The sequence below is a fragment of the Pongo pygmaeus genome, chromosome 2 (assembly GCF_028885625.2).
Source record: "Pongo pygmaeus isolate AG05252 chromosome 2, NHGRI_mPonPyg2-v2.0_pri, whole genome shotgun sequence".
NCBI classification, from domain to species: domain Eukaryota; kingdom Metazoa; phylum Chordata; class Mammalia; order Primates; family Hominidae; genus Pongo; species Pongo pygmaeus.
Window position 1 is genome coordinate 183,898,173 of NC_085930.1, and position 25,523 is coordinate 183,923,695.

Below are 25,523 nucleotides of genomic sequence, written 5' to 3' on the forward strand. Positions count from 1 at the left end.
CTTCTCTACTTTTCTTACTTAACCATGAGTAAAAAGATAAGTCTTAGGAGAATCCTTTGGCTTGGCAAAACTATAACATAACCTAATTCATTAGATGGTAGCCTTTTGAGATTAGTACTACAAAATAATTAAAAACATGGTTTTTTAAACTTAATGATTTAATTCTGTTTTAATTAGAAACCATCCCACTTTTATTTACCTAGTACTGCTTCATATTTCATTGGTATTAGAGACTGTTTTTAGTGGGTCATCTTGCATATATATTTGTATTTGCATATTCATACTGGAAAATTACAAGGGTAATGACATAATTAAGTTTCAAGGTGGCTGTACCTGAAATTACATTTATAAACCATTTCATAATTTCTCCTGTAAGATGTCTGTGAATTTAAAAGGTCAACAGTGGAGATCTACTACATGGTTCAAACTGAATCTGATATTATTGCAAAATTACTTTTGTTAAAGTTAGCAATCATCCAAATTTCTAGAGAACCATTTTTTTATAGAGATGATTCCTGGGATTTGGTGTGTTTGGGAGAGAGGCATGACAACATACATGGTGCCAGAAACATTTCAAAAATGTTCTATTTTGAACCACAGTGATACTGCTTATAGCAAGAGCCATAAGTAATCAACCTAAAGCCACAATGAAGATAGTTGTCTCTAAAGCGGCACCAGAGGAATGACCAACTTGTTTTTAACTATACTTTTGCTTCTCTTTAGACAGATTTCAGGAGATCAGTTTGAATAAAGGAGCAAGAGAATTGTTGTATTCCTCATGGGTTATCTACCCTCTATTCTTAAATATCTCTGTTTCTGTTTCTTTGTCTTCAGCCTAATCTCTCTTTAATTAACTGCAGTCTGGTTTCTCCTTTCACTACCACATTGAAACTACTCCCATTAAGTCTCTGATGGCTTTCCAATTGCTAAACCAAGTCTCAAGTCTCAGTCAGTGCTGTGCCAACCCTAATCAGAAGCTGTGGTAAAAGGAAAAGGCGCGCCTCTGTATACATCTATTAAAAAATCCTCCCATATTTTCAACCAAGTGGGAAAGTTAATAAAAGCGCTATGATGAAAAAACACGCATAAAGCCCTGGGTTGCCCAATCTATTAGCACATCATTGTCAACCCCATAAACATACCCAGTGGAAAAGCAAAGGCTGTGTAGGTCCAAGAACTACCAGCGGTTGTGTTACACAATAACACATGGGCATACAACAACCTGTCATTAGTTATAATTTTGATATTTTGCTCACCATGGATTCTTTGCACTAATTATAATTTTTAAAATAATGAATTTAAATATTATTTGTCTTCTGAGTGAATTTTTTGATGCTCCTTTAAATTTTTTTGCCCAAGGTGAATGCTTAACTGAGCCCATTCCGAATCCCAGCCCTGTTCATAGTGCTTGGCTTCTTTGCAACACTTGATACTATTCTTTCCATCTATTAAATCTGTCTTCTCTGAGCTTCTGTGACACCGTTGTCTTATTCCTTCCTTCCTTCATCATCAAACATTCCTTCTTGGTAACTTTCTTAGGCTCTTCTTTTCTTCTTGACCCTCAGGATTTCGTGTTCTCAGTGGCTCATCTTCACTGCTTAAGGCATGGTGTTGTTTACACTGTTCCTGGCTGTGTTCACGCGTTTCCACTGCTATTGCTTTCTTCTATGTGCTCGTTATTTCCTAGCTAGACAGTTGCAATAGGCTCCTAATAAGTCCGTTTTATCTCCATGCTAGCCCCTTTCTGATTCACAACATAGGCAGAATCATTTTTCTTTTGTAAAGAGAATATGTGGTTCACTTATTTATTAACCATATATTTATGTACTTTTTGGGTGTCAGATATTGCCTTAGGTTCTAGGGATGAATCAGGAAATGAAAGTTCATTCTCTCTTGAAACTTATATCTTAATTTTTATTTGAATGTTTCTATGGCTTTATTCAAGGAGTTGTATATAATATTTATATAATTATATGTTTGCGTGATGTATTTGTGTGAGAAAAATGTTGTTTTCTTGTTTTTTTTTCAATATTTTGACTATACAAATTTTTCGATTACCTGCGTATGAAGTAATGGAAGCCTGAATTCCACTTTCTAAAAAAAACAATTTTTATTAAGGATATGGAGATCAGTGGGTTGTTAATATTTAGGATTTCCTTTCCCAAAATGGGTAATGTTCACTCATTTTTGATTGAATAAATGTAACACATATTGCTAATTCTCTCCCAAGTCTTGGAGCATGGGTACTGCCATATTCTTTAAACAAATTATATAATCTAGTGGCCAAAAGCTCAAATCTAGCCTGGTAATAGGTTTTGCTTAACTCGCACAGTATGTGTGTTTTAATTTTATTCAATTGTTAAAAAAATTAGTACTTTATTTTTATAGCAGTTTTAGGTTCACAGCAAAATTCAACAGAAAGAACAGAGTTCCCATGTATCCCTCCCCAACCCCAAAGCACGACCTCTCCTGGCATCAACATCCTGCACCAGTGTGATATATTTGTTACAGTTGATGAACCAATGTTGACACTTCACTCTCAACCAAAGTCCATAGCCTGCATTTGGGTTCACACTTTGTGTTGTATATTTGATGAGTTTTGAAAAGGTGTAGTGACACATATCCACCATTAGAGTATCATATGGAATAGTTTCACTGTCCTAAAAATCCTCTGTGTTCCACTATTCATCCCTACTGTCCCCTAAACCCTAGGTGACCAATATTTTCACTGTCTCCATAGTTTTGCATTTTCCATAACCTAATAGAGTTGGGATCATAGTTTGTAGCCTTTTCAGATTGGCTTTGTTCACTTAGTAAAATGTACTTAAGGCTCATTCATGTCTTTTTGTGGCTTGATAACTCAGTTCTTTTTAGTACTGAATAATATTCCATTGTATGGATGTACAACCCTTTACTTATACATTCACCTCTAGGACATCTTGGTTGCTTCTAGGTTTTGGCAATTATTGATAAAGATGCTATAAGCATCCATGTTCAGGTTTTAATGTGGACTTAAGTTTTGACTCCTTTGGATAAATACCAAGGAGAATGATTTCTGGATTGAAGCAATTGTTGGGGTATGAATTGTCCCCAAGAAGCCACAGAAAACATCAAGGGAATATGAACTTATAATAAGCTTTTAAAGGGAATGGTAAGTCTCAAATTTGAAAGGGCACTGATAGTTGGAAGGAAGGGAAGAAGTTATGTATTAGGATACACATTGAGAAGCTGGAAATTATATTCCAATAATGCTATTAAAATAGTGATAGCTAGCCTTTTTGTAAGTACTTACTAAAGCATTGTGAGGCTAAGTAAGGTGCATCAGTACACACAGCTAATAAGTATTAGGGCAAGCATTTGAACCCAGATAGTCTCTCACCAGTGTACTTGAAAGCATTTTTCATGAGTTACTTGATTTTTAGTCCTCAATATAACCCCATAAAATATGATTTATGTGTTTTTTTCCCATTTCACGTATGAGGAAATAAGCCTAAAGTTTAACTTGCTCAAAGCCACAGAGCTCATCATACTGGAGTTGGGACTGAAACTCAGATCAATCGGATTATAACTTACATTTATGATCTTTTTAAGTTATTCCACTGAGTAGCAATTATCCTCGAAACCACAGACATGAGTTTACATTTATGGACAGCTGATGGAGCTGGCATTGTAAATATGAAATCCAAAAAGACATAGTAGTCTGTTGTTTTACTAATAACTCTTTGGACCGCCTCATCGAGGTCAAGAACTTGACATACAGCACAAAGCCTAGAAGGCTAAAGCTAAGTAATCATTAGTGGACTGAAATAGTCTGTAAAGGAAGAGCCAGGCTTCCTTTAACTTGGATGAGAATACCATTTATTTCCATAGTCAATCTTATTAAAATCAACTGACTTATTTTTAGAGTGTATTAGTAAATGGGCCACGTTCTAAGAATCTGTGTAATGTCACCTGGCCTTTCTAACATTTTCTAGACTAACATCCTGATGTCTCCTATCTGACTGGTTACCATGCACACTGGTGGCCATTACTAAGAATGATTTCTCACCATTACTGAGGCTTACTATGTAATAGAGTCTGTGCTTTACTAGTATTAACTCATTAATACTTATAAAAGGTCAAGAGGCAGATGCTATTGTAATCTCTCCTCATTTTTCAAATGTGAAAACTGAGACATGGTGAGACTAAGCAACTTGCTCAAGGACACACCGTTAGTAAGTGGCAAGTCCAGACTTTGAGTCCAGGTAGACTGGGTTGGATTTAAGTAATTAATGAATACAATTAACCTACATCTCAGGGCCATAAACCCTAGAAGAGACAGTTTCCAGAGGAGGGGTATTTATTATTCATTCATTTAGTATTTATTGATTATATACTTTGTGTTATACATCATGCTAGGACATTGTTGGGTAATTAAATATGATCTTAACTAAGCAAATTTTACAAAGCTATATTCTATCTTTTAATATAACTTTTCTTTGAATTTAATATTTTGAGTGGACTATTCAAGAGTAGGACTTACCTCTTAATTATTTTATCCCATCATTCCTCTTGTTTTGAAAAAAATTAAAAGAATGAGTTGATACAATAATAATGGTAACATAATAACCTCCAGAGCATTTTTATCTTCTCATTATTTTTTAATGTGTGTGAAATCATGACAATTAGATATGCAAAAGATGAATAAAAGAAAAAAGATAGTTCATTTAGTACATCCCACTAGTATTGAATAATTCCCTATGGCATTTGGCAAAGTCAGGCTCTTGTCTAATTTTAAATGACTCAATTGAAGCATCTGCTAGAGGTTGATTCTAGAGGACTTTCTATGAAAGGTTTATAACATTTAGCCTAATTTTCCACTTCTTAAAATTTCAGAGCCTTACCCTTAATTACATTCTGTAACCTTCTTAGCCTTTACTGACTCCTTGTTTCATGCTATTTAGTGATTTACTGTCCTTCTAAGTAGGTATTATGTTTCCCCATGATTAATTATTTCTGGGTGAAACATTTTTATCTTCACATGTGTTGGTTGTAACCCTATGACAAGATCATTGTGTATTCTTCCTCTTTGAATTTGTTCTGTGTTATGTGTGTGTCAATTTATATATTCATTAATTTGTGGTTTAAATTTGTGAATTTTAAGTTTTTGTATCAGAATTTGAACAGATCATCTGAACAGTGGCCAGTCATTTGCCAAATTCATGGGGTAACATCCAGGCCCGTATTTTCCATTTATGGTGTTACACGGCATATCTGCACACTTTTCCTATATTCTATAGATATATGTCAAAATAAAAGAACTTTTAAAAGAATATTGAATAAAATGTTCACATAAATTTTAGGCATATGAAATTTATGTGTCAAATTTCTATGGACAACTAATGGATATTTTATTTTGTAGAAACATAACTTTTTTTAAGACTAGGAAATAATGTGAAGTTTCTAGAGGCTGTCAATCAAAAGTTTATTCTTATTGATTGACATTTTTTTTAACCTTTATGTAGAGACTCTTCAGTAGGTTAAATAATTTTACTGTTTGTTTCTTGAAATAGCTGGAAGCTTATACCATTAAAATATAAAAGACTGAGACAAGAGTCTTTTAAGAAGTAGTTTTTTTAATGCTTTCCACTTATCAATAACTCTCCATTATTTTTGGTATATTACAACCCTTTCATATCATAGACAAACCTGCTGGTGTTAGTCTGTATTTTAGAGAAAAACAATGAGGAAGTGAGAATTTGTCGTAAGTTTGAACATAATTATTTTGTGAAAATTGTATATATTATAACACAATTATAAATTTTTTTCATAGGGAGTGCTAGCTAATTATTACCATGCACAAGTCTTGGTGGTGATTATTACTATTTTTATTCCTATTTCTACCCACACACTATCATGGAAAGTGCTACCCACACACTATCATGGAAAGGCAACATTTATGACTTTGAGCTGGGGATATGCATGTTGGAACAAATCCTTGATTATCAGAGTCCCATACTGAGCTGCAGTGCTGCTTCTCCTTCTCCTGTGTCCCTGCTGAGAAGCATTGTGCAAAGGTTTGTCTTGACAGGCAGTCCAATAAAAATTGGAGCTTATCTGCTATATTGCTTTGATATTTCTATCTATTTTTGGATAGGTTTTACACTTTGGCACTTGGTATATTGTCTTTCCTTTGGATATACAGCTGGTGGCATTTTGGCATTTACTAAAAGTGCTATAGCAATTCCCACATCAAAATAATCCTGTTCCTTCATGTTCTTTCATAATAAATGCAAGGTGTCTTATTTCAGGACTGGTGAAACATAATTAATATATTTTCATAACTTAGAATATCTTTAAAGAAAATGGATCTGCCATAGCCAGGCCAAGTCATCATGGTCGGGTGTTAATAAATGTTTCTCTGTTTAATCCAGTGATTCTCAAATTTTAGTGTGAATTGGAATCAGTTGGAGGGCTGCTAAAAACACAGATTGCTGGGCCCTATCTCAAGAATTTCTGATCTGTAGTCTGGAATGGTGGCTAAGATTTAGAATTTCTAACAAATTTCAATGTGATGCTTATACTGCTAGTCCAAAAACCACCTTTAAGACCCACTGGGTTATGTAACATTATCAAACCACAATGCTTAAGAATGTGAGTAGGCCAAGAAAATCTGGGACCCACCCTGGAAAACCGCTGATCTCAACTATTAGTTGGCAGACTTATTTTGTAGTAGACTAGAGAGTAAATATTTTAGGTTTGTGGGCCAAATGGCCTCAACTTATTGTTATAGTAGGAAAGCAGCCATAAACAATACATAAATGAATGGGTGTGGTTGTGTCCCAATGAAAGTTTACTTATAAAAACAGGCATCTGGCCAAATTTGGCAGATAGACCATAGTTTGCCTATCCCTGATCTAATTCATCAGTAAGAGACTTGTATCTTTTCTCACAAACCATCTGTATCTTATATATTAACCAGCAATGTTCCCAGCTTAGAGCTATGACATGTGGAGGATATATAAGAAGTATAAATATGATTTTTTGACTCTCTTTAGGAGAGTAGAGTTCAGTGTAACATAGTCTTGACACAATTTGAGAGAAATGAAATGCTTAGGCTGGAATAGATTTTATGAAATAAGAAAATCATGGAAAATAAGTAGAAACTAGGCAAGAGAGCAGAACAAATATCTCAGAAAGGACAAGAGAAAAGATATGAAGAGAGTACATAGTACATTTTTGAAGGGATGGCGAGGATATCCATTATATGAAAAGGATTGTAGAACTCTATAGAAATGTTGAGTAACAAATATCATTTATTAACATTTATTGTGAATATTCTATATATTAACACAGTGATAGATACTGAGGGCACAGCTAACATAGTCCTTGCCTTCAAGAGGCTCAGAGGTGGATCAAAATATTAAGGCATCTCAAAACCTTGTACAAGTATTTGAAGTTGATAGGCTTAACTTATGGTGGGTTTTCAAGAAATGTTTAATTAAAAATGAAATTTATGTGATTGAAAACAGGGAATTTTTATTAGTTATTGATCAGTAAAGTGTATTGAAGACGACGGTTTTAGAAAAAGGAGATAGCCATCCTGTGTAAGCTGATAGAATGGCAACCATTAAAAAATGGCCATTAATAATATTCTATTAATCACACAGAAACTTTGCTATGTTGGACATAGCATGTGTTGCATTGGGTTTTTTCTTTTATATGTGGTGCTTAGGAAAATCCAAAATACATGTATTAATATGTGTGTATTAAGCCGCCATCAGAACTAAAGACAATTTCCAAAGAATTATACCATTTTGTCCTTCTAATATGAGAATATACCATTTAAAAGTCTATGTATAGAGAAAAACATCCTCCATAGTTGAGTGGGCTTTTTATTTATGAGATTTTATTGTTAAAAATTGTATATATGATCTGGTTGGAGTTTATTATGAAATAAAACATCCAGTGGGAGCTTGTGGTAAATGTTGGTGTGACACTTAAGTGAGATAATCATTAAGTTTCTTCTAGTCCCAGTATTCTGATTTTAGGTAATGCTTAAAAGGTCCACAAAGAACTAATTCAGGCAAGTTTTTCTGCAACCTGAGGAAAAAAATCACATCTTTAACAATGAATTTCAATATAAGATACTAGAGTTCATTTCATTTAGTAAAGAGAATCCTTAATGTGGGGATAGGAAAAGCAAGGATCAGTCAAAGGCATTATGTTAGACAAAAGATGACATGACTTTTCATCTATCTAACTCAATCTATATGGTTTGATTTTTAATCACATGCATGGATGCAGTTGGCAATATGCCATTTTAATCCAGTTAGATGCCAAGAGAAAGGTTAGGAAAAGAGTCCCATGTGGCTTAGCATTTCTTGTGATTTGTAGCTTGAAGACTTGAGCTTCTTTGTGAACATATCTCTGCCTTTTTTGTTATGGCTCCTTCTGTTACCAAAACACCAGGGGTTCAGTTTGGGTCCTGCTGCTTGCCACACAGAAAGTCAGTTACTAACACAGGTATTGCCATGGAAGAAGGACTGAATGGGGTGCTGCAGCTGAGGAGATGGGAGATCAGTCTCAAATCCATCTCTCTGACCTACTAAAATTAGGGGTTTATGTAGCAGGGAAGAAATGTCACCATGTGTGGCAAAACAGGAACTTGGGAGGGTTAAGAGCAATCACGATGAATGAGGGGTCTTCCCTCTCACTTTCTGGATGTGGTGATCTTGTGAGTTTCAGTTCTTTGATACTTTTTGAGAGGCCTGGTGGGGGGTCCTTTCCTGAAGGAGAAATTCAGGTAAAACAAATGTAAGCTTCAAGCTTTAAGACTAGAAGGGTCAATTTCCATATTTATCCAAAAAACCCCAAAGCCTATCTATGGGACTACTGGGTTGGTTTCACTTTTTCATTTTCAGTGTTGAGGGGGGAGCAGAAACCCACATTTGTACTAAAATTGTCATTAATTTCTTGCATACCCTTACCTATGAATAGAATCTTGAGGCACTTAAATAAAATTTGAGAATTAGGCAGTGATTTCCAATCCTCCTCATTCCATATTTCTTTTATTCTCCACAAATGAGATAATATTAAATGTCCTGAATTATGTGTGTGTGTAGGCAGGTATGCACATTTGTGTGTCCATACTAATGTGGTTAATAGCATTATTGAACTAAAGAGTTTATTTGAAGCTTGAGCTGCTATAGAAAAATCCCACAGACTGGGTGGATTAAACAACAGGAATTTATTTCTCCCAGTTCTGGATACTGGGAAGTCCAAGATCAAAGTTCCAGCCAGTTTTCAAGGGCTGTCTTGCAGATAGCCTCCTTCTTGTTAGGTTCTTACATGGCAGAGAGAGAGTGTGCAAGCTCTCTGGTCTCTTCTTTTTAAATCACTAATTGTCAAAGGACCCACCTACAAATACTATGACTTTGGAGATTAGGGCTTCAACATATGACTTTTGGGAAAACACAAACATCCGGTCCATAACATTTGAGGATAGGTAAGTCTAGGTTGCATTTAATTCATGTATTAACCTAGTTAGGTTATCCTTTTCAAGTGGTTCTTTCTTTGTGAGAAAAGAAAGAAGATTTAGATGGCACTTCTAAATTGGTGAATCTACAAGATCTACCTTAAACACGTTTTTCTCTAAAAGCAGAAGGAGTTTAAGATAAAAAATCAGAATTATTATTTTATTCTGCATTTTGGTGGTTGAGAAATTTATGACACATTATTATTTCTTATGTAAAGCTTAAGGAAGATGGAAGATATTGAAATGAGTGTGAAAAACTTAGGAGGAAGTAAACTAACTTAACAGAGGGTAAGAATTTTTTTCTAGTCACAAGCTTGTACAATACTACATTAATCTTGATAGAAGGAAATAATAGCTTATTTTGGGGTAAGTAATTTTGAAAGGAGAATAAGAACACTTTATAGCTTTCAAGTGTCTCAAAACTAAGATAAAAATATTACAATAAAGAGAGTGAAGCATAAATAAGTAGCTTCATAATTCATAGCGTTATTACTTAATATCACAGCCTGTTAATATGAAATGTAGAATAACCAGTCTTGGTATTGGAAGATATAAAAGGAAAAGACTCAATGTCTTAAAATAACATATAATTATATCAGTCATTTATTGAGCACCTAATACATACTGGGCAATGTGTGGGGCACATTACATACCATGTCTCTAATTCTCACAATAGTTCTGCAAGTTTCCTGTTTTCATTCTAATTTTAAGGCGAAGTAATTGAGGCTTAAAGAGATTCAGAAATTATCCAAGATCATACAGGTATGAAGAGAGAAGCTTTCAGTCCTAGATATGCTCTTTCTAATATACATCTCTTCCTTTGTTTAATCCTTTTTTCCCAAAGAGATACTAAGTTCCTTCCAGTTATATATTTTCTCCTTCATATTTTTTTTGTTGTTTTGTTTTAGAGGCAGGATCTCACTCTGTCACCCAGGTTGGTGTGCAGTGGTGCAATCACAGGTCACTGCAACCTCTACCTCACAGACTCAAGTGATCCTTCCACCTCAGCCTCCCAAGTAGCTGGGACCACAGGCATGCACCATCATGTCCAGATAATTTTTTATTTTTATTTCTTGTAGAGACAGGGTCCCACTGTTCCAGGATCCTCAGGGTGATGCTTTTCTGTTTGGAAACCTCTGTGGCCAGCAGCGCCTTTGCCCGAGTTTTGCTCGGGCCCACTGGGCTTGTTCTGCCCACTCGGCCTGGCAGGCTGTTCTTGGCTCACACTACTGGCCTGGATCCCATGCTCGCCAAGAGTGAACAGAGTGGTGAGGGGTGTGTGAGTGAGCAAGCATGGGGTCAGACCAACCACACTGGCTGCAGTGGGGTGGGCAGCTCCAGGCACTGGCCTGGGTGCTGTTTCCCTGTGAGGCTGCAGCTGGACCAGGTGTACTGCAAGCAGCTTCCACGGCTGGCACCAGGCAACACAGTGATGCCTGGAAGCTTGGAGATACCAGGAACCTCAGAGCCCCAGAGAGAGTGTCACAGCCCTGGCTCAGGGAGTTCCTAGGTCTAGGAGGGCCACAGCTCTTCTGTTCTTTCTTCTCTCTTTCTTGTTGCTTGCAATGTGGCGAGCAAGGGGCATGTTTCAGCCCTGTTTGTGTTATACCTCCTTTACCCCTGCCATTCAGTGGGTCCTGAGTTCTTGTCCTGTGTCCAGGTAGAATGAGGTATGAAGACAAATGGAGGGTGAGCAAGGTGAAGAGGAGCTTTATTGAGCAGCAGAACAGCTCAGAGAAGACCCACATTGGGTAGCTCCTCTCCACAGGCAGTGTGTCCCGACGAGTGTTCAGCTATCAGCAGAGAGGAGACCCTGGAGTGGGTAGCTCCTCTCCGCAGCTGGTTGTCCCATCGTCTCTTCAGCTTTCAGCAGAGAGGAGACCCTGGAGTTCCTCTCTGTAGGCAGGTTGTCCTGTTGTCTCCTTGAGTCTGGCTGAGTCCGGGGTTTTTATGGGCTTCAGCGGGGAAGAAGTGCATACTGATTGGCTCATGGGCAGCCTTTCGTCGGCCTGGAAAAAGCACCATAGTTCCCATTCTGGTCCATCAGCCCAGCCCCCATGCTTCAGGCCATCCTGGTTTGAAGGTGCAGTTTTACTGGGGAGCCGTCTCTTTCCACCTAGGAGCCTGTCTGTCTTCCCTTGTCACCCAGGCTGTTTGTGCTGAGGGGCCCCTGCAGTCCTATGCTGAACTTCCCTTAGCCCCCTCTCAGCCTTCCTCCTGTGCTTGTTGGTGCCCAAAGTCTGGAGAGGGCCAAGGCAGCAGGGTGATTGTGTGTCAGTGCTGCCCCAAGCCTACACACACCCAGCCAGGTTGCAACAGTGTTGGAACAATGAGGCTCAGCCTCAACTTTGCTCCATGATCAAAGCATGGGCAGCTGCAGCTGTGACTGGAAGGGTGGGGGTCCTGCCCTGCCAACTCAGGAGGGTGGAGATTCCACATGTTCCTGGCTCCTGCCAGGCCATGGGGCAAGCAGCCCTAGCCACGCCTCCCCTACCGTAGCCAGTGTCATGGCAGCAGCCTCTCCAGATGGGCTGCTGCTGCCAACACCTCTATATTCCCCAGGCAGGTCTCAGACTCCTGGGCTTAAGCAATTTCTCCTGCCTTGGCCTCCCAAAGTGCTTGGATTACAGGTGTGAGCCACTGTGCCTAGCCTGCTTTATCTTTTATTATGTTTAGTAGTGTGTGGCACAAAGTAAGTGTGCAATTTATGCTTGCTGAATTGATTGAAATGTAAACATGGAAAAATGAAATCAAGGGAGAAAAGTATTTGTGTGTTTGTGTATACATTTGTTGTTAAGGTAAAATGGTATGCTTTAAAAATAAAAAGTCTATACATTGTTGACTTCCAAAAGAAATGAAAAATTTGTCTGCTTACAATAAAAGGAACTGATAAAGTTATGCTAAGAAGCATTAAAGAACAAAATTCAAGAGACAATAGATAAATTATCTGATGCGGTTCCCAATTTAACTCTGGTTTTTGATTTATGAACAGGAAATGAGCTTTGACTATTAGGCACCTGGATGAAGAGCCCTGGGTTCAGATTGTCAGTCTCCTGTAACCAGCAGAAGCCCTCCAGTTGCACTAGGAACATTCAATTGAAGTAAGACCTAATTATTTTAATTAGATTGTAGGACTTTCATTCTTGAATCAACTTTTTATAAGGTGACTTCATGTATTTCTATAGTGTGCCAATAGCTGCTAATTTTGAAAAAAGAAGAATGCAGGCATTATTCTGTGGCAAAGTTTTATGTATTCCAATTTTTATTCATCTTTTATTTCATGGGTTAAGCTCATTTTCTTTGGGTAGCATTATATAAATATTTTAATTTCTGTGTGGCTGTTGAAATTGGTACAATCTTCTTGTCTTGGTGTGTATCAATTCTCTGTCTATAATTGTAAATGTTATAACTAATCAAATTAAGTCGTGTTTTTGGTTTAAGTCAGCCTAGTGATTTTTATTGAAAAATCACAACCATGCAGTTGGTGCCATGATACCACATGGCTTGCATAACTTCTTTATTCCAAGTTCGTACAGATTTGTTGACCTTTTGGAACACTTCTCAGTACATGGGCATATATAGACTGTGAACTTCTGTTCGTACATTATGGCTTAATACGTATAAAACTTTAGATGGTGTGGATAATGGAAAGGCACAAAATAATATCATAGAACCAAGAGCTGAGACATTTGAGCAGAGCCAGTATAACCACCAACACACTTCAGGAACATAGACAAATCTTTTAACTTTTCTGAGTCATCCCTTGCTTTCAAATGTAAGGAGTTAGGTTAAATAAGAGAAAGATGGCCAATTCGTATGCCTTGGAGGGTCAGGCAAGTAATGCAGATTTAGGAAGTGGCTGGGTGTGAGACAGTAAAAACTGGTAGGCCTATGGGGAAAGAGACTGTGCCTCTTATGAAGCCATTAAGATTCAAGTGTTTTAAAATGGTCAAAGAAATAAGCTGGGGAGGAGCCCTGGAAAAGGGTAGAGAGAGGGGGAGGGTTGAATTTGGCCTTCAGATTGAATTAATTTCTAAGGTTATTTCTACTCGATACATGTCTATAGAATTTTGTTACTATGTAAACACTTATAATATTGCCTGGCATTTGTAGAGCTCCATTTCTGTTAATTTCTAAGTAATTAAAACTAAGTAAATATTAAACCATATTTGGTTTACATTTCTTTGAATTTTATAGTACATTTGGGGAAAAAATTACTTTTTGACCATAAAATGCAATACTTACATGATGCATCAGTTTAATCTTTTTCTGAGGCTTAAAAAATTATTTATCTAGAATGAGAACTTCAACTCTAGGACTGACATCCGAGAATAAAACTAGCCTGTAAATTACTGATTAGCAGCTTATTTCTTAATTAGTATTTTCTTTTTATCAACATTCTAATGAAAATATTTCTTTATATGGAAAAAAATTAAATTGGTAGCTTAAATAGGTATATTTTCTAGCATCATATTCTAACTTCATCAACTCTTACACTTTTATTTTCCTTTATTTTCTTTTTTACAGCAGTGGAATATATTCTTTTTTTTTCACATTTTACTGCCTTTTGAACCTATATTTTACCTGAGAAAATAAGTACATTTTATCAGATGGTAATGGCAATTAGGCAACAGGCTTAGCGGAAGATGGGAAGTTGGCCAAGACAGTGTACTCTTAGAATCTTGTCTAATGTTTTGGCTCAGTTTAAATCAGAATTTATGTCTACAAGAAAATTGGACGAAGATTTTAGGGAGTCACATGTGTTATTCTAATGATAAAGAGAGGATTATAAGGAGCTAGGATCTCTATGGTTTCATTTTGGCCATTTCATTGTCTTCTTTTTTCTTACCTTTATCACTTATAGAGCTTTTCAGTTCATGATCGTATGTAGACAGATTTGAGTTACAAGTGTGATCATTTTGAGAACTGAGTATATTATACAAAGCATGCAATGTCTTTTAGGTGGGTTTTTCCATGTGTTAGTAGAAGCTGTTACTGACTTATATATTCCCCAAATAACATTTTAAGAGGCTTTTGCTTTGGATGTTATAGTCCAGCCATGTTGGCCATGTTGTAATGATTTTGAATCTTTGCTTTCCAGTTCTTTGATAGCCAAGCCAACCAGGAGAACTTCGGTATTAATGTCAAACTGATCAGAAGTGGTTACATCTATTTCTTGACTGACTTACATCTTGTATTAGCAAAAAGTATTAGCTCTTTTTAAATAAACATTCATTCTGTCTTTCAAAGATTCCACACATTGTGGAAAATAACAATAAACATATAAATGAAATGTTAGCAGTTAAAGTAAAGCTATTTGAGGAGGCTTTCTAGTGATGCCAACTTGTATCTTATTAACTTGTTTTATAAAAGCATTTTGTAAAACAAAACAAAACAGAACTTCAAAAAATACCAGTGTGATTTAAGCATTTTCTTTAAGAAATACATTCATATGTTGATTTTCAATATTTTGTTAAAACATAATGCATGTGGGCAAGGTGGACATGTAAGCAACAAACCTAATTTTTTAAAAAAGTTGTCTTTTGAGGCTTAGAGAATTAAGGAATGCCTCACCCATTGAACCCATTGTTGAGCTCACTGATTCCCAACATAAAAATAAATTAACACAAGCATCTAGATTGAGGTAGTTAATTTTACCTTTCTTGTCTGTACTCCTTATCGGTGATTGTAAAACTAAAAACCCTCAGACCTGAATTCCTTTCATGCTATGAAAAATCTTCTGATATCCATTTAACATAAATTCACCTTTAGCATTTGACATTTATTAGTCATGGCTTTCAAATGAAGTGTTTAATTAAAATCAAAGTGCCATTGTTTTTAATAATCCAGAAAGAATGAGTATGAATTAAATTTAGAAAAATATGACAGTGGCTTTAAGAGTACTGTAGCTCCTGTGTGAATATTGCAGTTGTTTGAAAATTTTCATAAAATACTCTTATTATCAAAATCTAATTTAAAGTTTAATGAGGCAGTAAAGTTGAGATATTTACAAAGAAACCAGAATAATAATGGTAAAAATTTAGCCATAGCTAAGTATAATCTAAGCAAAATTTTCTGGTCAATTAGCTTTCATTGTGCTAAACAGTGACAAACTACAAAAGTAATTAGAAATCACATATTAGTGAGTGTCTAGATGCTGGGGCTAGTTAGAGCCATTTTTATGCTGCCAGAGATTTTCTACTACTTCTTGAGTCTCTTTAAACTAGGGTAGATTAAATTATAGGAATTCTTATTTTTATGAAAAAGTTCTCACTAAACTATCCAATAAATTTGATTTATCTCAGAATTTACTGTTTGCTGTTTTATTTTCCTTAAGAGGTAGACTTTGCTTTGGGTTCAAACCAGTAAATAAATTAGAACAGTTAAATGGTCTAATGGTGATAATTCAATAGGAAAATAAAATCTGGTTTCATATACAATCTTATAGCACTCATGGTCTGTACATTTCTGAACCAGTGGATTTAAGTAAAGAGTCTTGCTGATATTCTAAGTCTTATCCAAATACAGAAGAAAATACAGAAAAAAACTGATGGCAAATGTCTTGAGGTACTTTTCATAATGTCCTTAAATTCATCCCTCCCTCAATGTAATTTTACCTAAATAATGTTTTCTGAAGTGAATTCACTCATCGTGAGATTGACTTTATTAGGAAGACTCAGTCTATTTGTTTAAAATACATTTTGATAAAATTGTTGAAATATTTTTGGCTTCAGTTACATAATGCACTTAAATAATATAAAAAAGCATACAACTTAATTAGCTAAAATAAATATTTAAATGTAATATACTATTTCAGGTAGAAATGGTAATTTTTGCATTATTATAACCTATCCTTGAAACTGAAATTATATTGTTATTTTTTATATTGTTTAAGAATCTTTTGTCCGTCTCAGGGGACAATCTTGTAGCAGTTTTCTTTCTAAAGGCATAAAAGAAAAAACAACATTCATATAGTGAATAAAAAGCCATGAAGAGCTAAGTAATATTTTAAAGGGGAGAAACTCCAACTCATTAACTTTTTAGCTTTATATAGATAAATTGTTAGCTGTCTGTTGCCTAATTTTGTAAGTTTTTGAAGATCTTTGCATATAGCTCTTGCTATAAATTTCAAAGATATCAACTTTTAGTCATATTAATAACTTTGACAGCAATTCATTTAGTACTCGATGCTGAAAACTATCTTTACACAAGTGGTTTCCATTTCGTTATATAGCTAGAAGAAATCTGTAATATTTCATTTGCAAATATGACATATGGTCTCTTGTTAACTTACATGGAATGAATTTTATACTTTTTGTGTATGCACTGCCTTCTTGTCCTTGGAACATGTTTTTATATTATTCTTTCCAAAAGAACTGTTTCTAAAATTGATTTTTTTCAAACTGAATGTTCACCTTTTAATTCAAAGTGGTACTGCTGTAAAACTCACTCTTATTTCTCTCTTTCATAATAAAATATTTCTACTATAGGTAACATACTAACATTTTAAATAAAACTGTTTAAAATTTTTCAAGGACCATTTAATAAAAATATTTATGGTGAGCCTATTATGTGTTAAGATACTATTTTGGGTAGTGGCAGAATAAAGATGAATATGCTACCATACTTTTCCTCGGGATGTTCACTGTCTAGTGGGGGATACAAAAACATTACAAGACAGAGTCATATTGTAATGGTAAATAACTGAGAATAAAAGAATTCTTAGGTAAGATTATTGTTTTTTACATCAGTTTATTTCCAGCCCAAATCAGTCATGGGCTTCAGGTCAAATACTAGTGTGGTCAGTTTTTTAGAGCCAACCTAGTACCTATCCATATCATGCCAGAACAAAAAAGTCAACATATAAAAAATAACATATAATAAATAATCATATGCATATGGGATACTTTAACATTTAAATCACAAAAAACCGTATTTATTGAAAGTGTGTATTATTTCATATTATTTACTTTTCTGTTACATAATTGCTACTATTTAAACAAAATTACACTAGGATATTTAAAAGTGACACCTATTAGTAATTAATAGGAGGACTAAACAAATGATATGTGTGAGAAAAATGTAACAATATTTTAATGATGTTTCTGTTTTTTAATGCATTTAAGTATTTAAAAGTTTTATTACATACTTAAATTTTGTAGGGTGTATTATGAATTTTTAAGATAGACAAATATGAGCATATAAAGCAAGAATGTAAATACAAAAGGACTGTTATTTAATACAAAATAACAATGATGTGTTTTTTTTCTGTCTCATCATACAATAGGATATTTTTACTCTTTGTGTTGCTCTGAACTGCCTGCAGCTTCTGGGTCATGCTTTTTTCCTTTTATGTAACAGTAAAGGTGAATATAGTCAAATATATAATTCACTTTTATTTGTAGCTCTGTTCTCATCAAGCCCACATTCACTAATTCCTGGTATCAATCTGATGTGATAACATCAAAGTAAATATCCTATCAATGAAATAAGTTGACTGCTTAGGATTTTTTTTCCGAGAAGTGGCATATGTTTAGACTTGTTGGAATTAGAGTCCCGATCTGTCTATCCACTTTATATCTACAGGCTTCTTTCAGTAGACCAGCTGTTTCTCAACCGGGTCTTTTGTTTCTATGAATTTATCAAATGGATAATCCCTGTCTAAAATATCCATCATTTAAACGTCTCCAGAGCACGTTTTATACCATTGTAAGTTAAACCTCTCTGTTTATGAGAAAACGGTCTTAAAGCACACAGGTCATTTGAACTTGTAAAATCGAATTGGATTCCAAATAAAATTATAGTTTTAGTAAATAAATAATGAAAAAGTCTTCTAACTCTGCTATACGTTTCTGGTGACAATTTTGCAGTTTTGAATCAGAATATGCGTTTTTGCCACAATTCAGCCTCAAACAACTCAGATGTCATTAGTTCTTTCTTTTCTAGATTCCATTATTAAAGATTTATTAAACTGTTTTAGAGAAACAGCATATAATGTCCATTTTATTTTAATATTTTTCTTCATTATTATCCTCAGTGTATTTCCAAATTAGAATAGAATATTATTTTTGGTTTCATACTTTGAAAGTGAATTATGACTGGCCAATGTTTTGACACCTTTTCTACAGCCAGTAATAATAATAACCATCTTACAGGCACAAGTCTAAAGAACATATTTTTTTCATTTATAAAAATTTAGAATCTCATCGTGTGCTGCTGCACATTTTGAGGAAATTGAAACATGAATAAAAGCTTTCATTATGTAATTCTCAATATCACAGGTAGACAAATCACTCCCCTTTTAGCAGTGTTGTATACAAGGAGTGCAGGGTATTTAGCAGGAGATTTTTTTACATTTTCTTTGGTCAGAAGTTTATACACTGATTAAGTTGTCAAAATTTATACTCACACTGTCTGCCAAACCTGCAGATAGATGAGTGTGGTAGGCAGAATAGTGGCCTCTTAATGATGTTCAAGTCCTAATCCTTGGAACCTGTGAATATGTTATGTTACATGACAAAGAGAGATTAAGGTAGCAGATGGAATTAAGGTTGCTAATCAGATGACTATAAAATAGGAGATAATAGCCTGGATTATCCAGGTGGGCCCAATGTAATTATAGGGTCCCTTAAAGAGGGAAAGAGAAGACTTGTGTCAGAGTGATGTGATATATGAGACTCAAGCAGCCATTGGTTGCTTTGAAAATTAAGAAGGCCACTAGCATTACATAATGGTAAAGGGATCAATTCAACAAGAAGAACTAACAATCCTAAATAAATATGCACCCAACACAGGAGTGCCCAGATTCATAAAACAAGTTCTTAGAGACCTACAAAGAGACTTAGACTCCCACACAAAATAGTGGGAGATTTTAACAGCCCACTGTCAATATTAGGCAGATCATTGAGACAGAAAATTAACAAGGATATTCAGAACTTGAACTCAGCTCTGGATCAAGTGGACCTGATAGATATCTTCAGAACTCTCTACCGCAAAACAACAGAATATACATTCTTCTCAGTGCCACATGGCATTTTCTCTAAAATTGATCACATAATTGGAAGTAAACACTCCTCAGCAAATGCAAAAGAACTGAAATCTAACATATAATCTCTCCGACAACAGTGCGATCAATTTAGAAGTCAAGATTAAGAAACTCACTCAAAACCACATAACTATATGGGAATTGAACAACCTGTCCCTGAATGACTCCTAGGTAAATAATGAAATTAAGGCAGAAATAAACAAGTTCTTTGAAACCAGTGAGAACAAAGATACAATGTACCAGAATCTCTGGGACACAGCTAAAGGAGTGTTAAGAGGGAAATTTATAGCACTAAATACCCACATCAGAAAGCTAGAAAGATCTCAGATCGCCACCCTAACATCACAACTGAAAGAACTAGAGAATAAAAAGCAAACAAATCCAAAAGCTAGCAGAAGACAAGAAATAACTAAGATCAGAGTGGAACTGAAGGAGATAGAGACACAAAAAACCCTTCAAAAAATCAATGAGTCTAGGAGCTGGTTTGTGAAAAAAATAATAAAATAGACCACAAGCTAGACGAATAAGAAAAGAGAGAAGAATCAAATAGACACAATAAAAAATGATAAAGGGCATATCACCACTAACCCCACAGAAATACAAACAACCATCACAGAATACTATAAACATCTCTACACAAATAAACTAGAAGATCTAGAAAAAACTAATAAATTCCTGGACACTTACACCCTTCCAAGAGTAAACCAGGAGGAAATCAAATCCCTGAATAGACCAATAAGTTCTGAAATTGAGGCAGTAATAAAGAGCTTACCAACCAAAAAAGTCTGGGACCAGATGGATTTACAGCAGAATTCTACTAGAGGTACAAAGAAGAGCTGGTACCATTCTTCCTGAAACTATTCCAAACAATTGAATATTAGGGACTTCTCCTTAACTTTTCTTATGATGGCAGCAGCATCCTGACATCAAAACCTGGTAGAGATACAACAACAACAAAAAGAAAACTTGAGCCAAACCCTGATGAACATTGATGTTAAAATCCTCAGTAAAATATGGGCAAACCGAATCCAGCAGTGCATCAAAAAGCTTATCCAATACGATCAAGTCAGCTTCGTCCCTGGGATGCAAGGCTGGTTAAACATACACAAATTAATAAATGTAAGTCATCACATAAACAGAACTAAAGACAAAAACCACATAATTATCTCAAAGGCCTTCAATAAAATTCAACCTCCATGTTAAAAACTCTCAATAAACTAGATGTTGATGGAACATATCTCAAAATAGTACGAGCCATTTATGACAAACCCACAACCAATATCATACTGAATGGGCAAAAGCTGGAAGCATTCCCCTTGAAAACTGGCACAAGACAAGGATGCCTTCTCTTACCACTCCTATTCAACATAGTTTTGGAAGTTCTGGCCAGCACAGTCAGCTAAGAGAAAGAAATAAAGGGTATTCAAATCGGAAGAGAGGAAGTCAAACTGTCTCTGTTTGCAGATGACCTTATCTTATATCTAGAAAATCCCATTATTTCAGCCCAAGAGCTCCTTAAGCTGATACGCAACTTCAACAAAGTCTCAGGATACAAAATCAATGTACCCAAATCACAAGCATTCTTATACACCAACAATGAACAAGCAAAGAGCCAAATCATGAATGAACTCCCCTTCACAACTGCTACAAAGAGAATAAAATACCTAGGAATATGGCTAACAAGGCATGTCAAGGATGTCTTCAAGGAGTACTACAAACCACTGCTCAAGGAATTAAGAGAGAACACAAACAAATGGAAAAACATTCCATGCTCATGGGTAGGAAGAATCAATATTGTGAAAATGGCCATACCACCCAAAGTAGTTTATAGATTCAATGCTGTTCCCATTAAACTACTATTGACTTTCTTCACAGAATTAGAAAAAAAAAAGCTTTAAAATTTATATAAAACAAAAAAAGAGTTGATGTAGCTAAGACAACCCTAAGCAAAAAGAACAGAGCTGGTGGTATCACATTACTTGACTTCAAACTATACTATAAGTCTACAGTAATCAAAACAGCATGGTACTGGCATAAAAGACACATAGACCAATGGAACAAAATAGAGATCTCAGAAATAAGACCACCCTATCTACAACCCTTTGATCTTTGACAAACCTGACAAAAATAAGCAATGGGGAAAAGATTCCCTATTTAATAAATGGTGCTGGGAAAACTGGCTAGCCATATGCAGAAAAGAGAAATTGGATCCCTTCCTTACAGCTTATAGAAAAATTAACTCAAGATGGATTAAAGACTGAAATGTAAAACCTAAAACTGTAAAAATCCTACAAGAAAATCTAGGCAATACCATTTAGGAAACAGCACAGGCAAAGATTTCATGAGAAAAACAACAAAAGCAATTGCAACAAAAGCAAAAATTGACAAATGGGATCTAATTAAACTAAAGCACTTCTGCATAGTAAATGAAACTATCATCAGAGTGAAGAGAAAACCTACAGAATGAGAGAAAATTTTTGCAATGTATGCATCTAACAAAGGCCTAATATCCAGAATCTACAAGGAACTTAAACAAATTTACAAGAAAAGGCCAAACAACCCCATCAGAATGTGGGCAAAGGACATGAACAGACACTTCTCAAGGAATACATTTATGTGGCCAAAAAACATATGAAGAAAAGCTCTATATCACTGTTCATCAGAGAAATGCAAATCAATACCACAGTGAGATAACAACTCACGCCAGTCAGAATGATGATTTTTAAAAAGTCAAGACCAGCCTGACCAGCATGGTGAAACCATGTCTCTACTAAAAATATAAAAATTATCCAGGCATGGTGGTGTGCACCTGTAATCCCATTTACTCAGGAGGCTGAGGCAGGAGAATCACTTGAACCCGGGAGGTGGAGGTTGCAATGAGCTGAGATTGCACCATTGCACTCCAGCCTGGGCGACAGAGTGAGACCCCATCTCAAAAAAAAAAAAAAAAAAAGTCAAGAAACAACATGCTGGTGAGGCTGTGGATAAATAGGAACACATTTACACTGCTGGTGGGAATGTAAATTAGTTCAACCATTGTAGAAGACACTGTGGTGATTCCTCAAAGATCTAGAACCAGAAATACCATTTAACCCAGCAATTCCATTATAGGGTATATACCCAAAAGAATATTAAATCATTCTATTATAAAGATACGTGCATGTGCATGTTTATTGCAGCACTATTCACAACAGCAAAGACATAGACTCAACCCAAATGCCCATCAATAATGCACTGGATGAAGACAATATGGTATATTTACACCATGGAATACTATGCAGCCATAAAAGGGAACAAGATAATGTTCTTTATAAGGATGTGGGTGGAGCTGGAAGCCATTATCCTCAGCAAACTAACACAGGAACAGAAAACCAAACACCACATGTTCTCACTTATAAGTGGGAGCCCAACAATGAGAACACATGGACGCAGGGAGGGGAACAACGCACACTTGGGCATGTCATGGGGCTGGGAGGGAGGGAGAGCATTAGGATAAATGGCTAACACATGCAGGGCATAATACCTAGGTGATGGGTTGGTAGGTGCAGCAAACCACTATGGCACATGTTTACCTATGTAAAGAATCTGTATGTCCTGCACATGTATCCTAGAACTTAAAAGTAAATTACATTTTTTTTTTAAAAGGAGGCAACTAGAAGGTGGCCTCTAGAAGCTAGAAAGTCACGAAAACCAATTCTCATCCTGAATGCTCTAGAAAGGAACTCAGCTCTTCTAGTACCTTTATTTTTAGCCTTGACCCCTTGGTTTTAATCAAGTGAGATCCATTTCAAATCTCTGAACCCCAGAACTGTAAGAGAATAATGTTGTTTTAAGCCACGACATTTGTGGTGATTTGTTACAGTAGCACCAGGAAACCAATATAATGAGCAAAGTCTAGTTATTATTTGGAAAAGATGCCAGCATTGTTTTGTGTTTTCGGTAGTTTCATAAAATGTTATGAGAATCTAGAAGATTATATGAAACTCAATTTTTGATACCAGAGCCCCTAAGAACCAGGTGAGCATTTTTTCATTATTGAGATACCTCTTGATATAGAGTAAAAAGCATGATTGTTAACAAGGTTTGACTAAATCAGGTCTACAATGCAATAAGCCAACACATCTATTACCAAAATTTTCTTATTTGCTTTCCTACATGGTTGTAACCTCTGAATTAGTAAATGTAATTTTATTCATTTTTATTAAAAAATAGTCAAGTTGAGTGTAGCATGCATATTTGTTCTTAAGGTATACCCATAAACTACTTCATTGGTTATTTTAAAAAATATTGGTGTCTTTGATGGAAATAATAATAATAAACAACCTTTGGCTAATTTGGAAAACTTGCCTGTTTCATCCAGGACTTGTAACATTTAGTCTCTCTATATGCTTTCACATCCCCTCTTCCACTATGCCTAATCCCAATTTTCTCTCTGCCTATTGTATAGGATGCTTTGTTGTGGTTACTTGCCTCTCTAAACCAGTTACATGTATCTTTCCATATGTCATTAAAATAATATGGTTACTTGGGTGATGCTAGCATCTGTTTTATAATCATTCTCATTTTCATTATTTGAACTCTTAGAAAACATAGCCACAATATTCACAATGTTAAACTAGCATTACCTCAAGACAAAACACATAGTAAATCCACAGGCAATGTCTAAAATGATTGTTAATGCTTATGATTAGAATGCACTTAGTTGAATACATAAATCACATCACTCACAATGATGCAAGAATCAATTTTCCATTTCTATGAACTGCAAATTATGGTTGCCAATGATAGTAGTTAGGAAAAAAAAAGCAAAAAAGTGAATAATCTATGACATATCCATTTGAAGCTAAGTATAATAGAATGTTGCTTTTAGCCTCCATACTTGGGCTGTCATATGGGTTTTGTACTTTTCCCTTAAGGTTCTGCATCCATTGCTGAAAATTGTAATATTTTGCATTTTGAGGTGGATTGGGTTTCCCGGGATGTAGGAATGTTAGTGCTAAAATCTGGACAATGCGATACAATCCTCACCGTAAGACTGGTAGATAGCTTTAGATATAATTGGCACTCAACATACCTAAGATGTAATTTTCTTTCCCGTATCTCTGCTTAAAATATATTTTCTGTCTTGCCATAGTGCACTAAGTAGATCAAACCAGAAACATGGGAATCATTATATTAATGTCTCTTTCTCTAAACCCCTTTTCCAGAAATTCATGAAGTCCTATGAAATTTTTAATATTCTTCTTTATTTTTCATCTTATTTTCTGAACGTGGACTGCCTTCCCATGGTTCCAAAAATTACAAATATGAATAGGTTTACAGAAAAAAGCCTATTTTCTTTCCACCATGTCTCCAGTCTTTCCAGTTTTTGCCCAACCTAAAGTAGTAATTACTATTGTTAGTTTTATATGCATCTTTATGAACATACATGCAAATACAGACTTTTAAAATTTTGTCCCACTTGGCAATAGTCACTGCTATTTATAAAAGACAATAATGGCCACTATATAGCAGTAAGAGATCTTTAGCAATTCTAAATTTTATCTGGGCAAATATTGCCAGCCTATTGTCCTAAAGTTAGGAAAATTACCTTGAATTAGGTCCTGGTTCTCCTCTTTGGATATAGCTTCCCAGTTTTTGTGCACCATGGATCTTGGCTTTATTCTCTTGAAGGATATTTCATTTCCATTCTTCTTCTTCTTTCTTCTTTCTACTTCTTCTTCTTTTTTATTTTATTTTATTTTTTGCAGACAGACTTCTGCTCTGTTGCCCAGGCTGGCGTGCAGTGGCGTGATCTCCACTTACTGCAACTTCCACCTGCCAGGGGGTTCAAGTGATCCTCCTGCCTCAACCTCCTGAGTAGCTGGGATTAAAGGCGTGCACCACCATACCTGGTTAATTTTTGTATTTTTAGTAGAGACAGGGTTTCACCATGTTGGCCAGGCTAGTCTCGAACTCCTG

At 35.4% G+C, this 25,523-nt stretch overlaps 1 protein-coding gene across 15 annotated transcripts in view; it reads left to right on the top strand.

The window, feature by feature from the left end:
- NAALADL2 (N-acetylated alpha-linked acidic dipeptidase like 2) overlaps positions 1–25,523 on the top strand; it is a 1,372,789-nt gene that overhangs the window by 290,844 nt on the left and 1,056,422 nt on the right. For all 15 annotated transcript variants that reach the window (XM_054481096.2, XM_054481101.2, XM_063662440.1 and 12 more), the window contains one exon: positions 12,510–12,618. The gene's annotated coding sequence lies outside the window, so the exon portion shown is untranslated. The remainder of the gene's footprint in view (positions 1–12,509; positions 12,619–25,523) is intronic.